Source organism: Lissotriton helveticus, chromosome 1_1, assembly GCF_964261635.1.
Source record: "Lissotriton helveticus chromosome 1_1, aLisHel1.1, whole genome shotgun sequence".
Lineage (NCBI taxonomy): Eukaryota > Metazoa > Chordata > Amphibia > Caudata > Salamandridae > Lissotriton > Lissotriton helveticus.
In genome coordinates, this window is record NC_136057.1 from 51,895,517 (window position 1) to 51,918,842 (window position 23,326).

Below are 23,326 nucleotides of genomic sequence, written 5' to 3' on the forward strand. Positions count from 1 at the left end.
GTGGTGCTCATTCTGTATTCATCCCATAAACCTAATAACCTTTTTTAGCTTGACTATTTAGTAACCAGTTATGGTCTATTCCTTGTCGTTGTCCAAACCACGGAAAATTCTGCTATATTTTTTTCCTTTCCTGACGCTTTGAACGCATCTGCACTCACACCTTTGATACTTCTGTTTTTCATATCCTTAATCATTGTCAAAGTAACTTTTGTTTCGGAGTGTGCCCCTAGTAAAGTGCTTCAAATACAGTGAGACTCCTCACAATTGGCAAGAGCTAGTCGTATATAGGTCATTCTGAGAACTGATTTTGTGAAGGAGAGCAGACTGGGACACCATCAGTTATGTTTTGAAGTGTACAATGAATATTACATGCTTGGTTACTGGTAGTACATCAGAAACACTAGATTTGCGAATAATACTGCAGTCCTCGTATGCTGCATATACCTGTCGGGTTCTCTAAATCTTATTCAATGCGGCATGGTGACTTCCAGTTCTGTGTAGCGACATTCTTTGTTTTTTTAACTCTGGCTGTGGCGGCAGCACCGGTTATGCGTTGATCATCATGCTTTCTGTTTCATCCTGCTTGAAAGTTTAATCTTGCTCCTTATCTGCGTTTCTGGGTAGGCAGAGGGTTCATGACCTCTCCCAGATTTCCAGTAGGGATCTCCGGCCAGCTGTTGCACAAATACTTGATCTCAAAATTGTGCAGCCCAGGATCTCTTTTGAAACCTACTAGTGACTAGTGTGCTTGCTTCCCTGCCCCCTGGCTGTGCTTGCTTCTCTGCCTGTGCTTGCTTCCCTGCCCGTGCTTGCTTCCCTGCCCCCTGGCTGTGCTTGCTTCCCTGTCCCCGCATGCTTCCCTGCCCCCTGGCTGTGCTTGCTTCCCTGCCCCCTGGCTGTGCTTGCTTCCCTGCCCCCTGGCTGTGCTTGCTTCCCTGCCCCCTGGCTGTGCTTGCTTCCCTGCCCCCTGGCTGTGCTTGCTTCCCTGCCCCCTGGCTGTGCTTGCTTCCCTACCCCCTGGCTGTGCTTGCTTCCCTGCCCCCTGGCTGTGCTTGCTTCCCTGCCCCCTGGCTGTGCTTGCTTCCCTGCCCCCTGGCTGTGCTTGCTTCCCTGCCCCCGTGCTGTGCTTGCTTCCCTGCCCCGTGCTGTGCTTGCTTCCCTGCCCCCTGGCTGTGCTTGCTTCCCTGCCCCCTGGCTGTGCTTGCTTCCCTGCCCCCTGGCTGTGCTTGCTTCCCTGCCCCCTGGCTGTGCTTGCTTCCCTGCCCCCTGGCTGTGCTTGCTTCCCTGCCCCCGTGCTGTGCTTGCTTCCCTGCCCCCTGGCTGTGCTTGCTTCCCTGCCCCCTGGCTGTGCTTGCTTCCCTGCCCCCTCGCTGTGCTTGCTCTCCTGGATGTGTGTTTGGCTCTGGGCGGGTGTTTGTGTGTGTGTGTGTGTGTCTCTGGGTGTGTGTGTGTCTCTGGGTGTGTGTGTGTCTCTGGGTGTGTGTGTGTCTCTGGGTGTGTGTGTGTCTCTGTGTGTGTGTGTGTGGCAGTGTGTGTGTGTGGCTCTGGGTGTGTGTGTGTGTGGCTCTGGGTGTGTGTGTGGCTCTGGGTGTGTGTGTGGCTCTGGGTGTGTGTGTGGCTCTGGGTGTGTGTGTGTGGCTCTGGGTGTGTGTGTGGCTCTGGGTGTGTGGGTGTGTGTGTGGCTCTAGGTGTGTGGGTGTGTGTGGCTCTGGGTGTGTGGGTGTGTGTGGCTTTGGGGGTGTGGGTGTGTGTGGCTTTGGGTGTGTGTGTGGCTTTGGGTGTGTGTGGCTTTGGGTGTGTGTGGCTTTGGGTGTGTGTGGCTTTGGGTGTGTGTGGCTTTGGGTGTGTGTGGCTTTGTGTGTGTGTGTGTGTGTGTGTGTGTGTGGCTCTGGGTGTGTGTATGTGTGTGTGTGTGTGTGGCTCTGGGTGTGTGTGTGTGTGTGGCTCTGGGTGTGTGTGTGTGTGTGTGTGTGGCTCTGGGTGTGTGTGTGTGTGGCTCTGGGTGTGTGTGTGTGTGTGGCTCTGGGTGTGTGTGTGGCTCTGGGTATGTGTGTGTGTGGCTCTGGGTGTGTGTGTGTGTGTGGCTCTGGGTGGGTGTGTGTGTGTGTGTGTGTGTGGCTCTGGGTGTGTGTGTGTGTGTGGCTCTGGGTGTGTGTGTGTGTGTGTGTGGCTCTGGGTGTGTGTGTGTGTGTGTGTGGCTCTGGGTGTGTGTGTGTGTGGCTCTGGGTGTGTGTGTGTGTGTGTGTGTGTGTGTGGCTCTGGGTGCGTGTGTGTGTGTGTGTGTGTGGCTCTGGGTGCGTGTGTGTGTGTGTGTGTGTGTGTGGCTCTGGGTGTGTGTGTGTGTGTGTGTGTGTGTGTGGGTGGCTCTGGGTGTGTGTGTGTGTGTGTGGCTCTGGGTGTGTGGCTCTGGGTGTGTGTGTGTGTGTGTGGCTCTGGGTGTGTGTGGCTCTGGGTGTGTGTGTGTGTGGCTCTGGGTGTGTGTGTGGCTCTGTGTGTGTGTGTGTGTGTGTGTGTGTGTGTGTGTGGCTCTGGGTGTGTGTGGCTCTGGGTGTGTGCGTGTGGCAGTAATTGCGGTCTGCTGAGCTCGTCCAGTAGGCTACAATAGGTCTCACATTTGCAAGAGATTAAGCTATTGGCAATGTAAATGACAATGCCATTTATTTATCTGTTTTCAAAACCAACACATAAATAAAAATGTTGTCATTTACAATGCCAATAGCTTTAACTTTTGCAAAGGCGAAACCGTTGCATTGTAAATGCTTGTTTAAAGAAGTGGTCCTTTCAAGTACCCCCCCCTCCTTTCGTCTCATCACAAAGAGGACTGGCTCCTGGCATCTCCCAGGGTTTGGAGCTCAGTCCTACCCTTTTGAATATTCACATCAGACCTCTGGTAAAGGTAGTTAAATCCTTTGGAATCTCACCAGTGTTGTATGCTGACGACACTCAGCTAATTATTTCCCTGTCAGCAGAGTTGATCAGCGGTTGTTTCAAATATAGAAACTGTCTAACAGCGGTGGCGGCATGGATGCACAACAACTGTTTAAAACCTAACTCCTGCTGGGCAGGCATACCCATCTTTGGAGTGATCAATGATGTCCAGAAACACTATGTACCCGTCGAACATAAAGTGGTGGTAGAAAACCTTGGGCTATGGATGGATAGCTCTTCATCCTTTGAAACCAAAGTCAAGATTCTAGCAGGGGAACTGTTTTGGCACCCTAAGGAACCTCAAGCCAATTATAGGATACTTTTCCTGGCAATCCCGCCAACTGATTGTACAATCCCTTGTCATTTTTCTCCTGGACTATTGCAAATATCTCTATTTGGGCTTAAAGAAATCTGTTCTGAACCGATTCCGCTCTGCTTCCGAACTTTTGAGCAAGTTCCATTGGCTACCTATTGGAAAGATTTCAAAGCTCAAAACTCTATCCATATCCCACAAAATCCATACAAGCAAGGAGAACCCAGCCTAGCTGCCAGGATGCAATTTTACATGCCCTCTAGAACACTACGCTCCACCAATCTAAACATGGCCCACATCCCTCGTCACAGCAGAGCCAGAATGGGAGGTTTCTCCTTCCATGTCTTGCTCCGACCCGATGGAATTCTATGCCTCCTAACCTTAGAAACAGTCAATATCACTTACTGATCCGGAAACAGTGGAAGGCCCGGCTCTTCTCCATCTAGGCTGACGATTTCGCCTCTCTGCGGCTGTGTTTCATAGGATCCATTTATGTCCCTTGCTGATATTGTCTCACACCCGGACCCTCACCTTCCCCTCAAGGCAGGCAGTCTCCAGGTGTTGTGCTATCTAAGGCTCTGCTCTCTTCTTGTAAAGGGTCACAGTGGTAACACCCCTGCAGCAAGTGCCTCTATCAGCCGCAGGAATAAGATATAGTGCACACCAATACCCTGCCTAGTAAAGGTCTGAAACAGACCGAAAAAGGAGCATGTACCTACATGTTCACCTCCTCTGTTTGTACCTCATTAGTAGCTACCTGTGCACTGCCTCTGTTTGTATGTCCCGGGTGAGCCTCTTTAATGACGCTTGTGATCCTTGTACTGCCAAGCATGGCTGTTTGTCTATCAGATCATTACCTGATGTCTGCTGTGTGCATCGAGTCACTCCTCTGCTTTAGCTGTGAATGAACCCTGTGGAGCGAGTACACAGACATAAGGGAGTATGGAAGGCGATGAACAGGGAGTAAGGTGAAGCTAATTTCAAGAAATGCCCAAAGGTGTAAATGCTGCACTCACCCTCAAGCAACGGATATCTTGTCCCACTCTGCCAACGCTCCATCCACCCACAGAGTAGCATGCTGGCACCACACTGAAAACATTAAGTCAGATGCCATGGCAAGGTAGAATGAGACAATAAGCAGACGTTTCGGCAGCAGAGATATCACAGGTATATTACAGGTTGTGATGGAATCGCTATAATAAATGCTGCAATCTTCCAAAAAATTCTTGAACCAACCCCAGGAAAGTGGCAAAGATAACTTAACAAACAGAAAAGAAAAGACAGGAGTTGGAACTTCAGCTGCTCCAGGGTGAACAGGAAAGTATTGTCAAGAAGAGTGTGAATGGAGCTTCATTTCTTATATACTTCCTGGAGTGTTACCTTTATTATATACTTCCTGAAGAGTTTTGTTTGTGATATGGTTCTTGAAAGGGTTACCGTTGTTATACACTTCCTGAAACTGAAGTGACAGCAGCACATCCTGATCCATCTCTTTTTCCACAATCCCTTCTTGTTTAAATAAAATCTTGGCCATGTTGCATCTTCCTAAAGCTGTACCTCTAGTGAGTGGGCACTCCATGTGTGCTCTTTCTGGACTAAGTTACTCTGTGAACACTGGAAAATCACCTCCTTTTCTGAAGTAAGTAAGAGTGACATGTTCAATGAAAGATTTAGTTAAATATCTGTGTATGGTGAAATATCTCTTGGTAACTTTCATAAATGGTAAAGAAGAGATGTCTTTTACAACTAGTTAAATATTGTGTATTCACATTCTCTTACATTTCCATTTAGTGATTTTAAATCTCTTTACATCCAATAGGAAACCAGCCTTGAATGCACAAATGATCGTGAAATTCTGAAAAAAGTGGTTAGACAAAATGAGCTCCAATATTCAGGAAAAGATCTGCACAGTCAGAGACTGAGGACCATGAACATAAACTGATCGATCCTGGAAGAAGCATATCAGTGGATGCACGCAACAGGACTAAGAAATGACCTCTAGAAAATTAAGGCAACAACACTGACAAACCACCTTCTGTAAAAAACAGGTCTGCACCACCAGCTTTGATCATGTGTCCGGTATGAGGTAGATACAGCCTTGCTCTGCTTCCTGTAATGATGGCAGATCACCATTCAGCGTGCTAGGTGTATTATAAACTCTTTCTGGCACATGAGCACGAGAAAAACACAAGGTAGTGGAGCCAGACAACTGAAGGGTAAAGGGAAGAGAGGGTCTTTGATCTACAACAGACTGTGCTAATTTGCATCTTCCAGAAGGAAGACTAATCTTTACCCGTAACACACAAAACTAATATGCAATCTAAAGACATACCCACCTACAAAGAAGCTTTACTTGCCAAACTAATAATATATGTAGCTGACGAGTCTTGTATTTCTGAAATCAACCATCCCAAAATACCACACACACACCGGGAAGTGCTTTATCAACCATGTTAGCTCCTCAGGAAACGCACTCATGGGATACAGACAAAGATAAACCCGGCCCAGAGACCCTAACCAAGAAAGAAAAATCATACCCATGCAGCAAGAGCTTTAGTTTTTCATCGCTACTAAAGAACCATCATCAAACACACACAGGAGAAGCAACGTGCAATTGCAATGAATGTGTGAAGAAATTTAGTCAGTTAACACTCCTAAAAGATAATCAGCAAACACACACAGGAGAAGCAACGTGCAATTGCAATGAATGTGCTAAGAACTTCAGTCAGTTATCACAGCTCCAAAGACATCAGCGAACACACACTGGGGAAAAACTGCACCATTGCACTGAATGTGTGAAGAAATTCAGTCAGTTATTAGATCTCCAAGTACATAAACGAACACACACGGGGGGAAAACCATACAAGTGCAGTGAATGTGGAAGTAGTTTTAGTGATTCCTCAACACTCAGGAGTCATCAGCGAACACACACTGGGGAAAAGCCATTCCAGTGCAATGAATGTGTAAAGAGCTTCAGTCAGTTTCAACTCTCCAATCACATCAGCGAACACACACAGGGGAAAAACCATTCCAGTGCATTGAATGTATGAAGAGCTTTAGTCAGTTATCAACTCTCCAATCACATCAGCGAACACACACAGGGGAAAAACCATTCCAGTGCAGTGAATGTATGAAGAGCTTCAGTCTGTTATCACATCTCCAATCACATCAGCGAACACATACTGGGGAAAAACCATACCATTTCAATGAATGTGGAAGTAGTTTTAGTCATTCCTCAACACTCGGGAGTCATAAGCGAACACACACAGGGGAAAAGCCATTCCAGTGCAGTGAATGTGTAAAGAGCTTCAGTCGGTTATCACATCTCCAATCACATCAGCGTACACATACTGGGGAAAAACCATACCATTGCAATGAATGTGGAAGTAGTTTTAGTGATTCCTCATATCTCAGGAGTCATCTGCGAACACACACCGGGGAAAAGCCATTCCAGTGCAATGAATGTGTAAAGAGCTTTAGTAGGTCATCAGACCTACAAAAACATAATCGAACACACACTGAGAACACCATTCCAGTGCATTAAATGTATGAAGAGCTTTAGTCGGTTATCAACTCTCCAATCACATCAGCGAACACATACTGGGTAAAAACCATTTCAGTGCAGTGAATGTGGAAGCAGTTTTAGTCATTCCTCAACTCTCAGGGGTCATCAGCGAACACACACAGGGGAAAAAGCATTCCAGTGCAGTGAATGTATGAAGAAATTCAGTCAGTTATCAACCCTCCGGAACCACCAGCGAACACACACGGGAAAAACCATACCATTGCACTGAATGTGTGAAAAGCTTCAGTGGGTTGGCAACCCTCCGGAGCCACCAGAGAACACACACGGGGGAAAAACCCTCACCACCCAGCCAGTGAGGAACATCAACAAGACAGCTCATCAGCACACCAATCCTTATACGTAACACACTCCAGGGGTTTGCTCCAGGGTCAAACTCACTTTACGTTCACGTTAACAGCAACAAGTTCTAAACTGGAGAATCTAAATTTAGGAACAAGGGGTTTATACATTTGAAACCCAATACTTTATAGATCTGTATTAATGATACATATCCAAACACCACCTATGTATGGACATCCAAGAGCCTTTAAAAACCACACTACAGAGGTGTGTACCAGGATTTACTTTAACATTAACAGGAACTAAATTATGATACAGCAAGAACAATCATGATGCTATGGAATGTACACAATGATGACTAGATGTTACATGTTAATAAGAAATTTATGTTTTTAGACTTAATAAAACAACAAATGTTTTTGAATTCATGGTATTTGACTTGCTGAGGGTATATAAGGCGATGTTAGATGTGATTTATTCCCTAAACTTTAAAGATAATTTGTGATGTCAGCAAGAAGCCTAATTTATTTGGTAATAGAGGGGTCAAATCTCGATAGCATGACTGCTTTCAGCAGGGAGTCTGTCGCAGGTGGTATCAGAGGGGACTATTCTCTCCAGTGTGCCTTCTCTTAGAGTGAGAAGCGGTTCTTTGCTTGATGGTACTACCTCTCCTTCTGTGTTAATGAAGAGAGAAGTGCTACCAGTAATACTGAGATCTGGGATTCACAGCTGTTTTGGGAACTTAATTCAGTCTTTTTTACCCAATCAATACCTGATTTATTTAGGAAAGCTAAAATATGTCTGTGCCTTGGCAGTCCTCTTGCTAATAATCCATAAAAATACCACAGGGATTTAAACATGAATTTGGTAAATACAAAATTGTCTTTTTTTTGTTAAGGTTCTTATATAGCACTGCTTTATCTACTAATGCCTGATGAGTTTTCTTCGAGCCCTTCGAGAAGTTTTCCATCGACGGACTCAATGGGATTTCCGATGAAAGGCTGATAATCTGTCCAACTCTAAACAGGGCTGGTGGGTGGGCCTTTGGTTTGGCTGGTGTAATGCTTTGTTGCATTTTTGATCGAGTGCCCTAAATCCAACCCGCCTTTCTTTAGTGATTTTTCTATTTTGAGTTACATTTGAAGACTGTTCCGCTCATTTATAGTTTGACAGGGGTCCACGGTCTGCCAGAGGAACAGGCGTAACAACCTCCACTACCCCGTTGGTCTACCGTCCACCATATTTAGCGATCCCCACCAACCTGGCTATCCCTGTGTCTTCAGAGGAGCAACAGGAGCTCCTCTAAAAGCACCTAAAGTTTGCTGAGTGGCTGCCATTTTCACACGGTTGCCCAACAGACTTTTTAGTTTTACTCCTAAAGTGAGTTTGCTTTTTGTAAAACCAATAAATCATGTACTTGATACACTGAGAGCTTTCTACAAGGGAGTCTAGGTCATTTTTCATATATTTTTTCTGTTTGAGACTGGCAGTCTTTTCATTGTGTTCCTGAAGAGAAACAAGCAGGTCAGAATGCCTTCCATAAGTAGGGTGGATGGTCTGATGTACGTACACCAACGGCCCCAGGTATGTCAGTCATTGTTGTGAGGGTTCCTGAGGTTCTGACCTCACTATTGACTGCTATTGGCTAGGCCCCGTGAGCAAGGAGCAGGAGCTCTGAAACACGGTGGGGAAAGGCAATGAAATGTCAATTTGTATGCCGATTTGCCGAAAATAAAGAATTCAGCAGAAGCTGGATTTGCCTGCTGTTGTGTGCGTCTTCACTTTTTGGGCACAACTTCAATGAGATATTCCAGCCGGTCCAGGCCGGGGAGACAGCACCGTCGCCTGGAGGAGGTTGACGTTGTCCTTGTTCTCCGGAGCCTTCGAGCCCTCCGCACGTTCGTAGAAGGGGCCACGTCTATTCAAGTGGCTTTTAGGTACCCGCCCAAACCCCTCACCACCCTGTCCCCACTGGTCCTGATGAAGACCCCGCAGTAGAGCAAGAATCAGCCTACAACCTTGGGGTTGAAACGTCGACATAATCCTACTGTCGCCTAGCCAATAGCAACAGCTCATTTTTTGGTTGTGTTAATTTGTTGGTATAAGATTATGAATGCTGAGAGTAATTATTTGTTTGGCAATATGAATATGCCTCTGTGGTATCATTTCTAAAATGTATAAATGACCACCCACGATTTCTTTTGCAACTTGTCTATACCCGCACTACCTGTCCCTCTTTCACCTTGCCCCCCTTTGGGCATCGAGGACACCTGCACTATTTTGAGAAATGTATGTGTAACCAATCTACAACCGAGGATGTGAATTAAAAACATCTCTCTGTAAATACAATACCGATTTTCTTGATTTTTTTCAAAAGTAATTTCCCCTTTGTGTACGCAATTCTGTTCCAACTGGGACCCCATGTATGTAACACTTGACTACCCAGGTCCCAGTGCCGTTGGGTCAACCCTTTAAATATAACGAATGCCGATGTGTGGCAGGCGCCTATGGCTAGCCGGGTGTAGAGGGAAAATGTCAAACATGAAGAAAAAAACTTTTAAAAGAAAAGGAAATAATTGCTGGTGTACTAGGGGACTATGAGAAATCTATTGGGAGGCAAGAAGGTACGGGTGAAACAAATGCATATAATACATTTTATCGAACACTTTTCATAAATAATACATTTACTATAATGATCCACAAGCATGTTAAACTAAGTGATTTCATGGAAAAAAAGATAAAAAATTAATAAAAAAAGCCTTCTTCTATTTATTGGAGACCGCTGTGAGGGAGCGCGTGTAAAACCTTGACCTCTGGTCCAGGACAGCACTCTACCCAGCAGCAGCTTCACCTCTCAGCTGCCCCACGTCGGTACAGAGCCATCTACGTCCAGGGTTCGCGCCGGCTGCCCGGTTCCTCACTTGCCTGCTGTTCAGTTTAATTTAATTTCTAGCTTCACTTTCTGCTTTATTCTCCGCCTTTTCCTTGTGTTAATGTTATTTTATAATCGTGTTGCCTGGTGTTATTGTACTTTTGGTTTCCCCTCTGTTTATCGGTCACTCGTTCCCGCCACTGCTGCCCCTGAGGCCCGCCACCCGACGCGGCCCGCTCCCGCCTCCCTACCTCGCCTCCCGCCCCCTCCCATACTTAATGGACACCGCTGCGGGGAGCGCGTGTAAAGCCTTGATCTACGGTCCAGGCCAGCACTCTTCCAAGCAGCAGCTCCGCCTCTCTGCCGCCCGTGCTAGTACAGAGCCATCTACGTCCAGGGTTCGCGCCGGCTACCTGGTCCTGCACCTCAGGTGTTCCTCACTTGCCTCCATACCTCGGCTTCCGCCCCCTCCCATACTTAATGGAGACCGATGCGTGCAGCTAGCACTGCTAACGCAAGCCCATCTGTCCCTGTCCACTACCCGATCGTGAACAGCACCAGGAACCCTGGCTCTCACAGGTCCCACCAGTATGACTCTACCTCCCTCAATGCACTCAATCCCGGAAGACACACCTACTGCGTTAGATTCTCATCGAACACCACCCATGGAGATTTGTTGTGCAGAGCCTGTCACACATCCCTCACCATCAACAATAACCCCACCTACGCCAAAGGCCCGCCGCATGCATGCACCACCAACTCCCTGACATGCATCCTCCTCAACGTGTGCTCCCTGCACACACACGCTGTAGAGATATGGGACCTGATCGACACCCTCTCGCCCGACGTCGCCTTCTTCACAGAAACATGGACTAATGCCACCTCCGGCCCAGACATCGCCAAGGCCATCCCCTACGGCTACAGGATCCAGAGAAGAACCACCCCCATTGCCCAGGAGGAGGACTCTCCATCACACACAAGACCCCCCTCCGCCTCTCCACATCCAGCATGAGTGACCCCCACTCAGAACACCTAATCTTCCAGATCCAGCCCAGCCCCAGGACCACACTACCCAGCACCCTCATTTACAGACCACCGGGGCACCCTAACCCAGGCCACAACCACAATCACTGAGTTTGCCGCTCCCCACGCTATCACCTCCACAGACTACATTCTACTCAGGGACCTGAACTTCCACCAGGACAACCACGACGACCCCGACTCCATCTATCCCCTCGACAATCTCACCAACCTCGGACTGAAGCAGCTGGTCAATACGCCCACAGACCGAGATGAACACACCCTCGAACCTATCTTTGTGGGAGGAACAAACATTTGTTTCAGCCACAGACCACTACTTCGTCCATTTCACCTTGAACACCACCACCGCACCCAAGCTTCCCCGCGACCGCCATGAAGAAACTGGAGCGAGGTCACAGAGGAACTCCTCATCACCACCCTCCTGCAAGAACCCCCAGAGCCATGACCGACACCAACTCCTCAGCCACAGAACGTCACCGCTGGATCTCCCGCTGTGCTGACAAACTAGCACCCCTCCGACACCCCACTAAACGACGCCCGCTGAAGGCCGCCACTGACCTACAGGAAGCCAGACGCTCTTGCAGACTTCTAGAGAAAACCTGGCAAAACCAGAAAATCACAGAAGCACGGAACGACCACAGGAGCGCCCTGAAGGAATACCACCAGTGCATAAGGGACACCAAACAGACCTTCATAAGAGACAAAGTCCAGACCAGTGCGACCAATGACAAGCAACTGTTCAACGTCATTCAACAGTTCACAAAACCCCCCAGCGAAGCCACTGACGTCGCACCTTCCCAGCAACTCTGCGACAAGATCAGCTCTTATGAGGAAAACCCATTTAGGAGTCCCAACGGACCCCTGCCCACCACACATATTCCACATGATTGATGCCGCCATTGCACCCGAACTGGGACTGACCATCAATATCTCCTTCAGGTCTGGCATCTTCCCAGACAACTGGAAGCGGGCGGAGGTAAAACCCCTCCTCAAGAAACCCACAGCCGACCGAATGGACCTGAAAAACTACCAGCCCATCTCTCTCCTCCCCTTTGCGGCCAAAGTCACAGAGCGACTCGTGAATGCCCAGCTGACCACCTTCATCGAAGAGAACTCCATCCTGGAAACCTCCCAGTCTGGATTCCACAGCAACCACAACACCGAGACCGCTCTCCTCGCTGCCACTGATAACATATGCATGCTTCTCAAAAAGGGACACACCACGCTCCTCATCCTTCTAGACCTTTCCGCAACCTTCAACACCACTTCTCATCATACTCTTGCAGCCAGACTGCATGACGCAGGGATACAAAGAACGGCCTTTGACTGGATCCGATCCTTTCTCTCCGGGAGAACCCAGAGGATCAGACTGCCCCCTCTCTGAACCCACCGATATCAACTGCGGAGTACCCCAAGGCTCATCACTCAGCCCTACACTCTTCAACATCTAAATGGCCATTCTCACCGCCATCGTCAGACAGCATAGGCTCAGCATTGTATCCTACGCCGACGACACCCAGCTCATCCTCTCACTCACTAAGAATCCCAAAGACACCAGACTCTGTCTCCAGAAAGGAATGAAGAACGTGGTGGCCTGGATGAAGGACAGCTGTCTGAAGCTCAACTCGGAGAAGACCGAGATCATCATCCTCGGACCCTGTAACTCTGCCTGGGACAACACCTGGTGGCCTTCTGCCCTCGGGAACCCTCCCACTCCCACTGACCCTGCACAGAACCTCAGCATCATCCTCAACTCCTCCCTCTCCATGAATCGCCAGGTCAATGCCATCACATCCTCCGAAAGACCTTCAAATGGATCTCCCCGACTGCAGAAAGAATGTCACCCATACACTCATAACCAGCAGACTGGACTACCGCAACATCCTATTCGCTGGAATCAACAGAGCTCTACTACACAGACTCCAGACTTCGGTCCATGGTCGCAGCAGAGGAAGGTGAAAGGGAGGAAGAGGGGGCAGAGCTGCCAGATAAAGGGCAAACATCTGTAGGGGCGGATCGGAGGTCACTGCAGCTCTTGCAGGAAGAAGCTTCCCGCCCGCCAGGATATATGGCGCTGCGGGTGTTGCTTGTGGGCAGGGGCCGCAGGTCAGACACCTAAGGTCAGCAAAGGGCTGTGGCAAGGCAACCATGGGTGCAGGCCTGAAGTGATGTCACCATCCGGTGCTGGTGCTGTCTCTGCCACCGCTGACCTGGAAGAGGAAACTCTTCCCCTTTCATGCAATGTGCTCTGTAGAGTTCATCCCGAGGAGCGTCCTCTGCTGGCCACTAACAGAAACTCCATTCCCAGTGTTATGGCAGAGTTTTTGGCTTTATTTAGCAGTGATATAGATCATTAATCTTGCTCGCATCTAGTATAGGTATTCTTAGCCTGTGTTGGCCCTTTTAAGCCCTTTTTCCAGACCTAGAAGAGGATAGCTGCTTAATATGCCTTTATTCTTGACTTTAACCTGTCTATTGCCTATTGGCTTTGACATATTAGACACATTGGTATGGTTTATGTAGGTATTCTGACAGAGCTAAGGAGCATTTCACCCCTTACAGGCCTAGAGCTAGAGGGACTCCATCTTGATGAAGCTGAGAGGCTTTTCAGGGCAAAGGCAAAGTTTATAGTTAAGGCTGTTTTTCACTTTGGAGAGAACCGGTCTGGGCCAGCCCTTATCGGTAGGCTGTATTATTCTCTGTGTAGAAGACACAACAAAAGGCCGGCCGGCTGGGTGTGTGTCCTTGATACGAGGTGATGCAGAGACCTGGTGGGCGGCAGGCTGATGGCTGGAACTTTCCATGAGGAAACAGCATTCTATATCAGTGAAGTGCAGAGGCGGAGTCAGCCAGTCAAGCAGAGAGTCAAGCAGAGAGGGAGTCGAGCAGAGGGAGTCAAGCAGAGAGGGAGTCAAGCAGAGAGGGTTCAAGCTGGAGAAGAGCTGAGTTGAATAGTGAGCTGGAACTGAAGGAAGCAGTCAGAAGCAGTTGCTTATCAGGAGGAGGTGTGAATAGCTGGAGTCTGAAGTAATGCCTTTTAGAAGAGACAGAGGAGAGATCGTGGACTAACCTATGGGAGCAGATGGAGTTAATTGGACATTGGCGCAGAGACAGAGTGAATAAGCTATGGAATGAACGGTGATCAGAGCGGCAGGAACCATTAAGATTGAAGATGGAAGGTGGAGACAGTTCGTGTGGGGGAGAGGAGTCCAGAGACAGAGTGATCAGCGCAGAGGTGTACCCAAGAGTGCAGGAGAGAGAGAGAGTCTGAGATGAGCCAAGGCACAGACGAGAGAGGAACCCAGATGACAGCTAGAACAAGACTTCACACTAATCAGGTGATATTGTTTTCATCACATTAGTTACACTTACACTTTATGTCTAATCTTTTCCCTTTCAGCGGAGTGTTCCTGTTATGTTTAATCCTTCTCTTTCAGCGGTGTGTTCTACCTATAGTCTTTGTCAGTTCTGTGTAAAGGTTTATATTGTACTAATAATAAATGACCCCATTAATTAGTGAATTAGTGTGCATGAGTTCTTTTATGATAAAGTTATCCTGGCTTCAAGCCAGTTGCTGTTGAGCCACTGATGGATCAAAAGGGAGTAGGAGCGCTTAAATCAAGAAATAACTCAGTCACATAGTGTGTATATCTTTATCCCCATACAGTGAGGGTAATCACTCCTGGTAGGTATTACTGTTTGAACAGATGTTACCCCTGATCAGGTAAGTAATAGTGAGGGAGAGAGGAGACTTGCAACCAAGGGACTAAGTTAGTACACCATCCCATAATATTATTGTAGTAGCAGACCCTTAGTGAAGAGACTTCCCACTATATATATATATATGTATAGGTGTTCATAGGAATGTGGTCGTCGTTGATATGCGGCGTTAATGAGAGCACTGAGTATGAGATCAGTGTGGACACCCACTGGATTGTGGCTTTGAGTAAATGAGAGCACTGAGTAGGAGATCAGTGTGTAGTTTTGCAGGATTGCAAACACTTTGGAAAAGGGAGCATTGGGTTCTTCAGGCCCGTGTGTAGACGCACCGGATTGTGTGTCATATCTGCCCTAGGGTAGAACGGTCTGGGTCAGGGTGGCCGCGAGACCAACTGATGTGAATAAGTGTGGTGTAGGGTATGGATATCCCTAGTAATCAGTGAGTATTCTTAGTATCCCTATAGATTTAGTGGTGTTTTTAATAATATGAGCTTGTATATTGCGAGTTCCCCATCCCCAGGTAGGTACCAGGTGCCTGGATAGTTAGTCCTGAGGAGGGAAGGTGAGTACGTTCTGGCTGGGTTGGAGGGGCCCCTGGGGGCTGATCCCACCTACTCAGAAAATCCAGCCATTACATCTGGCGTCTACGAACAGTTTACGAAGCCTGTGTGCCTGGCCATGTGCTTAGATTGTTTCCCATGTGTTGTGTGGGAGTGCCCTGAGCGCCAGACATTACATCTGGCGTCTACGAACAGTTTACGAAACCTGTGTGATCTGGCCATGTGCTTAGAGAGTTTCCCATGTGTTCTGAGGGAGTGCCCTGAACGCTGGTTCCATCTGGCGTAATGTTGCAGTTTATGTAGCCTGTTAGACCTATGGGCTTGAACAGTTGCAGCGTGAGGAGATTGCATTACATCATGGCATTTGGCTTATTCAGGGTGGAAGGAATGGTTTTCATCTTGGTGTTTAAACTGTCAGAGTTGAAGGATGGCATCACATGAGGAAGCCAGTTACATCTTTGTGATGGTCCAATTGTATAAATGTGTGTAAAAAATGCTTTTAAATTGCCCATTAAATTGCTTGCTGTATCTGCTTATGCTGTGCAATGTGAAATGTGTTCATTGTAATATGATTTGTGAAGTTCTTTGAATATAGCTCCTTGTAAATATGACTTGTGAATAGCGCCATATTATTGTGGCTTGTGAGGTGCATGTTCTCATGTTGATCTGCTGTGTTCCTTGTGCATTGCGCCTTGGAAATGTTGTTTGTGAAAAGCTTGTCTTGTAAATATGGCTTGTGAATAGCGCCATGTGGTCATGGCTTGGACAGGGCATGTTATCATTACGTTTGGCAGGAGAGAGCTGGATCTCTCTCGGGTGCTTGGGGATAACGTTTTTGAAAATATGTGTACGTGTCATCTGTAAACGTGAAGAAATGTGCTCATGACTTTCCCATGTATCTGCAGTCGTTGGGAAATGATTCTGCTTGAGCTGCCAAAGGGTTAATATCTTGAGTTGAGATGGCAGTCTTTATTTTTTTTTTACATGCTGTCAACATGCATGGTTATCTGACCTGACTATAAAAGTCAGTAGATTATTTTAAGGATTATTTGATGGTTTGATTTTGACTTTTGTTTTGGTTCCTTGGTCTGCCTATGTGCTTTGTCAACCTCTTGACGGGAAGGTAACATCTTGTGCTTTGCAAAGGGTTTTGTTCATTTCACATTCTTTTTGAAATGCGTCTACGAATTTTTGTGTGGGTTTGCCTTGGAACTGATGTGGTTATAAATCAACCAGTCGGATTACGGAGAGAGCTGTGTTCTTTTAAAATGAGTGAAATGTTAAGGAGGTGGCCCGTTAGAATGCATGCTACGGGCTGTTTTCATTAATTATTTCTTTGAGGGTTTTCCATCTAGACAGGAATGTGCTGGTTGCAATGATCACAGGTTGAGAATAATCAATCTTGCCCGACAGTGCATGGTAACATGTGCTTTTAATTAGTGGAAGGCAACCATGTGCCTTTGAAAGAACATTAAATGTAACATTATTATTTTCCCAAATGTAAATTAAAATGTATTCTTTTATAAATGTGTCAGCAAAACTTTTTTTTACTAAGTTCACCAACTCAGTTAGAAAATAATACGTTGTTTATTAGTGTATAAATGTGGCCCTTTTATTAGTTTGGATTACATAGCTTGCATGTTAAATTACACTGTAATGTAAAATGATATAATGCCCCTGGTTAAATTAAATACAATGTTGAAATGTATCTGCATTTTATGTTGTTTTACAAATTATTTCTCTTTCAGCAGCTGACAATGGACCATGTTAATTCGTTTTTTTCCCAAATGCAGAATGTATAATCTTGTGTGCAAAAGTTAGTTGCCCCTTTCTAAATAAGTGCCCATATTTTAAATGTCTTGCCTTTAGCTGAATTAGTTAGACAAAAGTCTTTTTAGAAATTGGAGCTTTTAATTAGCAGTACACTGTAACAGAATTGTTTTTTTTTTCAAATGCTAGCTTTCGTTGGTTGGCACACTCAGGCCTGGGAACAGGCAAGTACTTTGTTTGTCGACCTTGGCAGACCAGCTGGTTTGTGCAGACGAGTTTTTTTTTTTTCCTTCATTCTGCAGGTTTCGATCACGTCCCTGTTCGTTATGATTGGCTACAATCCAATTTTCTTCCGCGAACGGCTTGTTTATTTAAGGGCGGGGTGACCTGGCTCTTCCCTTGGAGTTAGTTAGTCGTAGCGGGCCTGGGCGGGATTCTCTGACCAGGGAAATGGGAGGCTTGCAGTGCCCTGCTGATGCTATGAGCTCATCACTTGGCGGTATTTCAAAGTAGCTTCACACTGTAGCCTGGCTCCTGCTCTGAAGGGAGGGGCTGGCTTAGGGAGGATTAGGGTATGTTAGGCCCTGCAAAATGTTATTAAAAGTTAAATTTTGAATGTTTTTAATTAATTAGGATATTTTCTTTTCAATAATGAAAGGCACCCGGGGTGCTTTTTAAATGGAAAATTTTATTTTGCAAGAATAATGATACTTGTTCTCTTGTTCCTAGGATTGCTGAAGTTGTGGTTGTGCGTGGGTCCCTCCCCCTTCCACTTCTTTTCTTGTTTTAGCTTTTTACTTTCATGTTTTTATTTTAGTTTATTATTTTTGGATGATGGAATCAGACCAGACCAGACCAGACCGGAAGGGTGATGGATGGCCGCATTGGAGGAAGTGTCCGGATACCGAGGATGCAGGGTGGTGGCCTACACTGAAGAATTTGGACTGAGTTACATAATTCCTTGGCCTGCATTTTTTGTTGACATCACTACGAGCAGGCCCCACTTAAAAAAAAAAAAAACCCACAAACATGTTTTATTTGTGACAGAATTATAAATGGATTTCGTTGCATAATCCCTTGGACAAGCAGGCCCCACTTTTAAAGCAAAAGAACATGTCACCTATTATAGTTTTTCTGTTTTCTTCAAAACAGTTTTTGCCAATGAAGGACTTTTTTGAATGGTGGTGCACACATGTGTTCCACAGTGTGATTTAAAATGGTTGTTTTGTTGTTCTAAGCTTGATGTTACACCAGCTATCTTGTAGAAATGGGGTTGTTTCTTTACTGTTCTTACATTTTCACCTTGATTGATCAAAGGGTGGTTACCTTAAATTTTGGATTGTTATGATTATGTATTAATGTTTGCCCAGACCTTGAAACAGTACTTCTCAGATTTCACTTTAAATTGACAAATGTCAGTAGGTAGGCCTCATTTAGGCCCATTGTTATTTTCATCCCACAAACAAGCCCCTACACCAATAGTTTCATGAGTCATCATTAGCTTAAGTTGCCTATAGTAGGTAGGGCTCATTTAGGCCCTTTCTTGTTTTCTCATTAGGAGTTGAAACACATTTAGTTCTTAAATTGACAATAGTAGGTAGGCCTCATTTAGCCTTAAGTTGTCCGAAGTAGGCCCCATTTAGGCCCCTTGCAGTTTTCATTCAACACATAAGTCCCTACATCACTAGATTTCACCAGTTATCATTAGAAGTTGAGGCACCTTTAGTTTGAGGATGCTTTTGTTAGTTTCTGTTGTTATCAGATCCAATCTCAGATATGTTTCGGCATTCAAGTCAAGGGTGCTTTGATTTGTTTTTAGGTTTATATTCCCTACAATTGAGTTTCAGGTGGAATTTCCTTGAGTTGTCATTGTTTTTAGGGAGTTTTTTAGGTTTTGATTTGTTGATAGATTGTGTTGATGTTTGTTTATCTGGATGTTATTGTTTATAAGATGTTCGCAAGATAAGGATCTAAGGGTGGATGGCAGAGTTATTTAGCAGTGATATAGATCTTAATCTTGCTCACATCTAGGATAGGTATTTTTAGCCTATGTTGGATAGATTATGTTGATGTTTGTTTAGATGGTTGTTGTTGTTTACTGATGCTCGCAAGATAATGATCTAAGGGTGGAATGTTATGGCAGAGTTTTTGGCTTTATTTAGCAGTGATATAGATCATTAATCTTGCTCGCATCTAGTATAGGTATTCTTAGCCTGTGTTGGCCCTTTTAAGCCCTTTTTCCAGACCTAGAAGAGGATAGCTGCTTAATATGCCTTTATTCTTGACTTTAACCTGTCTATTGCCTATTGGCTTTGACATATTAGACACATTGGTATGGTTTATGTAGGTATTCTGACAGAGCTAAGGAGCATTTCACCCCTTTTCAGGCCTACAGGCCTAGAGCTAGAGGGACTCCATCTTGATGAAGCTGAGAGGCTTTTCAGGGCAAAGGCAAAGTTTATAGTTAAGGCTGTTTTTCACTTGGAGAGAACCGGTCTGGGCCAGCCCTTATCGGTAGGCTGTATTATTCTCTGTGTAGAAGACACAACAAAAGGCCGGCCGGCTGGGTGTGTGTCCTTGATGCGAGGTGATGCAGAGACCTGGTGGGCGGCAGGCTGATGGCTGGAACTTTCCATGAGGAAACAGCATTCTATATCAGTGAAGTGCAGAGGCGGAGTCAGCCAGTCAAGCAGAGAGTCAAGCAGAGAGGGAGTCGAGCAGAGGGAGTCAAGCAGAGAGGGAGTCAAGCAGAGAGGGTTCAAGCTGGAGAAGAGCTGAGTTGAATAGTGAGCTGGAACTGAAGGAAGCAGTCAGAAGCAGTTGCTTATCAGGAGGAGGTGTGAATAGCTGGAGTCTGAAGTAATGCCTTTTAGAAGAGACAGAGGAGAGATCGTGGACTAACCTATGGGAGCAGATGGAGTTAATTGGACATTGGCGCAGAGACAGAGTGAATAAGCTAGTGGAATGAACGGTGATCAGAGCGGCAGGAACCATTAAGATTGAAGATGGAAGGTGGAGACAGTTCGTGTGGGGGAGAGGAGTCCAGAGACAGAGTGATCAGCGCAGAGGTGTACCCAAGAGTGCAGGAGAGAGAGAGAGTCTGAGATGAGCCAAGGCACAGACGAGAGAGGAACCCAGATGACAGCTAGAACAAGACTTCACACTAATCAGGTGATATTGTTTTCATCACATTAGTTACACTTACACTTTATGTCTAATCTTTTCCCTTTCAGCGGAGTGTTCCTGTTATGTTTAATCCTTCTCTTTCAGCGGTGTGTTCTACCTATAGTCTTTGTCAGTTCTGTGTAAAGGTTTATATTGTACTAATAATAAATGACCCCATTAATTAGTGAATTAGTGTGCATGAGTTCTTTTATGATAAAGTTATCCTGGCTTCAAGCCAGTTGCTGTTGAGCCACTGATGGATCAAAAGGGAGTAGGAGCGCTTAAATCAAGAAATAACTCAGTCACATAGTGTGTATATCTTTATCCCCATACAGTGAGGGTAATCACTCCTGGTAGGTATTACTGTTTGAACAGATGTTACCCCTGATCAGGTAAGTAATAGTGAGGGAGGGAGGAGACTTGCAACCAAGGGACTAAGTTAGTACACCATCCCATAATATTATTGTAGTAGCAGACCCTTAGTGAAGAGACTTCCCACTATATATATATATATGTATAGGTGTTCATAGGAATGTGGTCGTCGTTGATATGCGGCGTTAATGAGAGCACTGAGTATGAGATCAGTGTGGATACCCACTGGATTGTGGCTTGAGTAAATGAGAGCACTGAGTAGGAGATCAGTGTGTAGTTTTGCAGGATTGCAAACACTTTGGAAAAGGGAGCATTGGGTTCTGCAGGCCCGTGTGTAGACGCACCGGATTGTGTGTCATATCTGCCCTAGGGTAGAACGGTCTGGGTCAGGGTGGCCGCGAGACCAACTGATGTGAATAAGTGTGGTGTAGGGTATGGATATCCCTAGTAATCAGTGAGTATTCTTAGTATCCCTATAGATTTAGTGGTGTTTTTAATAATATGAGCTTGTATCTTGCGAGTTCCCCATCCTCAGGTAGGTACCAGGTGCCTGGATAGTTAGTCCTGAGGAGGGAAGGTGAGTACGTTCTGGCTGGGTTGGAGGGGCCCCTGGGGGCTGATCCCACCTACTCAGAAAATCCAGCCATTACACCCAGTCTGCAGGAGTGAACACATTTCACACAAGAAACATTTTGTGGCAGGGAAGACCTGGGTTTTCACATGCCACAGATATGGATGTTTTTAAGACACACACAGTCCACATACAGGGTCTCACTCTCGGTTGCTGCTGTAGAAAAGTATTTACAACTTCACTTCACATGAGCATCGTCAAACCACTGATGCAGAGGACTAAAGAGTATTTACAGGAAGCTGTCAACTGGAAGTGAGACTTTGTATTTCATTAAATATATGAGAATATGTGTTAGTGGTGCAATTAAACTTGGCAGCTTATTTATTTTTAAATTTTATTTTTTCAAACACATTATTGGGGTTTTCAAATGCACAGCACAGGTATACAGCAACATAAATAGAGAAAAATACCATGACGTTTTATTCACCAAATCAAAATCAGTTTGGCATAAGGCATGCTTTAATGTAGAAATTAAAAGAACAGGCTGGAGGATTCATTACGGCAGTGCCAACACGTAAGTGTATTGGTTTGGTTGTGTTTGCTGGCTCTGACACTTTTCATTGATGATTAGACATGTGGCAGACTGTATTCTACCACACACAGCACATTTGAACATCTCATAATTCCATGCCACACAATTCAACTATAAACAATTTAACCCTACAACATTCCATACCACATAATTACAATCCTAAAAATTAAAAAACACATATTTCCACTTCACACCATACCACATAATTCAACATGACATAATAACATTCCACACAACTTAATACCACTCCAAACCACATAATTGCACTCCACACAACACAATTCAACTAGACATAATTCAATTTCAACCTACATAATTATACTTCACACAACATATTTACACTCCACTCCAAAACACATAATTACCCTCCACAAAATACAACTCTGCAACATGCTGCATAATTCCACTCCGCACAATTATACACCACAACATGCCAAATAATTCCACATGTCAAACAATTCCACAATTCATGCCCACACAATTCATCACACAACATAATTACACTCCACATAATACCACTCAGTACCACATAATTTACCTCCACATAATTATGCTCTACTCCATATTGCATAAATACACCCCACATAAATCCAGTCTATGCCACGTAACAACATTCCACATAACTACACTTCACCCCATTTCTATTAAATATCTTTATTGCATTTTATCCACACAGACATAAAACAATACATTGATCTTGTTTTGAAAAAGAAAACCACTGTCAGTTGCAAACTTGCAGAGGTACTTGTACGATTCCTTAGGAGAGAGTGTAGTAAAAGCAAATGACACCATATGCATTATTTTAGTGAAATGAAGGTCCGCGTTATGCGCCTACATTTGCTTCTTGTTGCCCCTAGTCCCTAACACTGTTTTCACGTATTATTCATGCGATCGACAGCTGCGATACTGCTTATCTCTTATATTTAACTGGGGGACAATGCGACTCTTCAGGTGCTATAAAGCGATCCTGTAGGAATATTTATGTGACAATATACTAATGGCAATTCTCAATCCGACAGATATTTCTTTATAAAAATCATGAACTGATTAATCAACAAATAAATGATAAATGCCTAAAAAACAAACAACAAAAGGGGAACATGTTACTAATGAAAAGGGGGTGATAAGACTGCCATATAACAGTGACTGTGGTTGGATTGTAGTGCGCATATAGCTATGAGTGCGCGTAGCTCAATGATTTACTTAATGTGTTGCCAGAGAGGTGAGTGCAAAAATTATCGCAGTAGTTATACCTGGACACTGTATGAGCTGACAGTAAAGGAGACATGTTAGAGTGAGTATGCTGGGCTGGGCTGTCAGATGTCGCACGTAGTCAGCTATCAGGTGGCAGCTACTTCATCACCACTTGCGGGGATATGCCTTCCTCTTCGCCATCTGGATGCACAAGGGTACGTAGGATGGCACCCCAGGACTGTGCAATACGATACTTACGCAGTCCTGCAGTTTCTTCTTTATGCAATGTGGTGCTTTCAGCTTGCACCCACGCCGCTATAGATTTATCCCAACTAGTTATCGCTGGAGGATCTTTATGCTTCC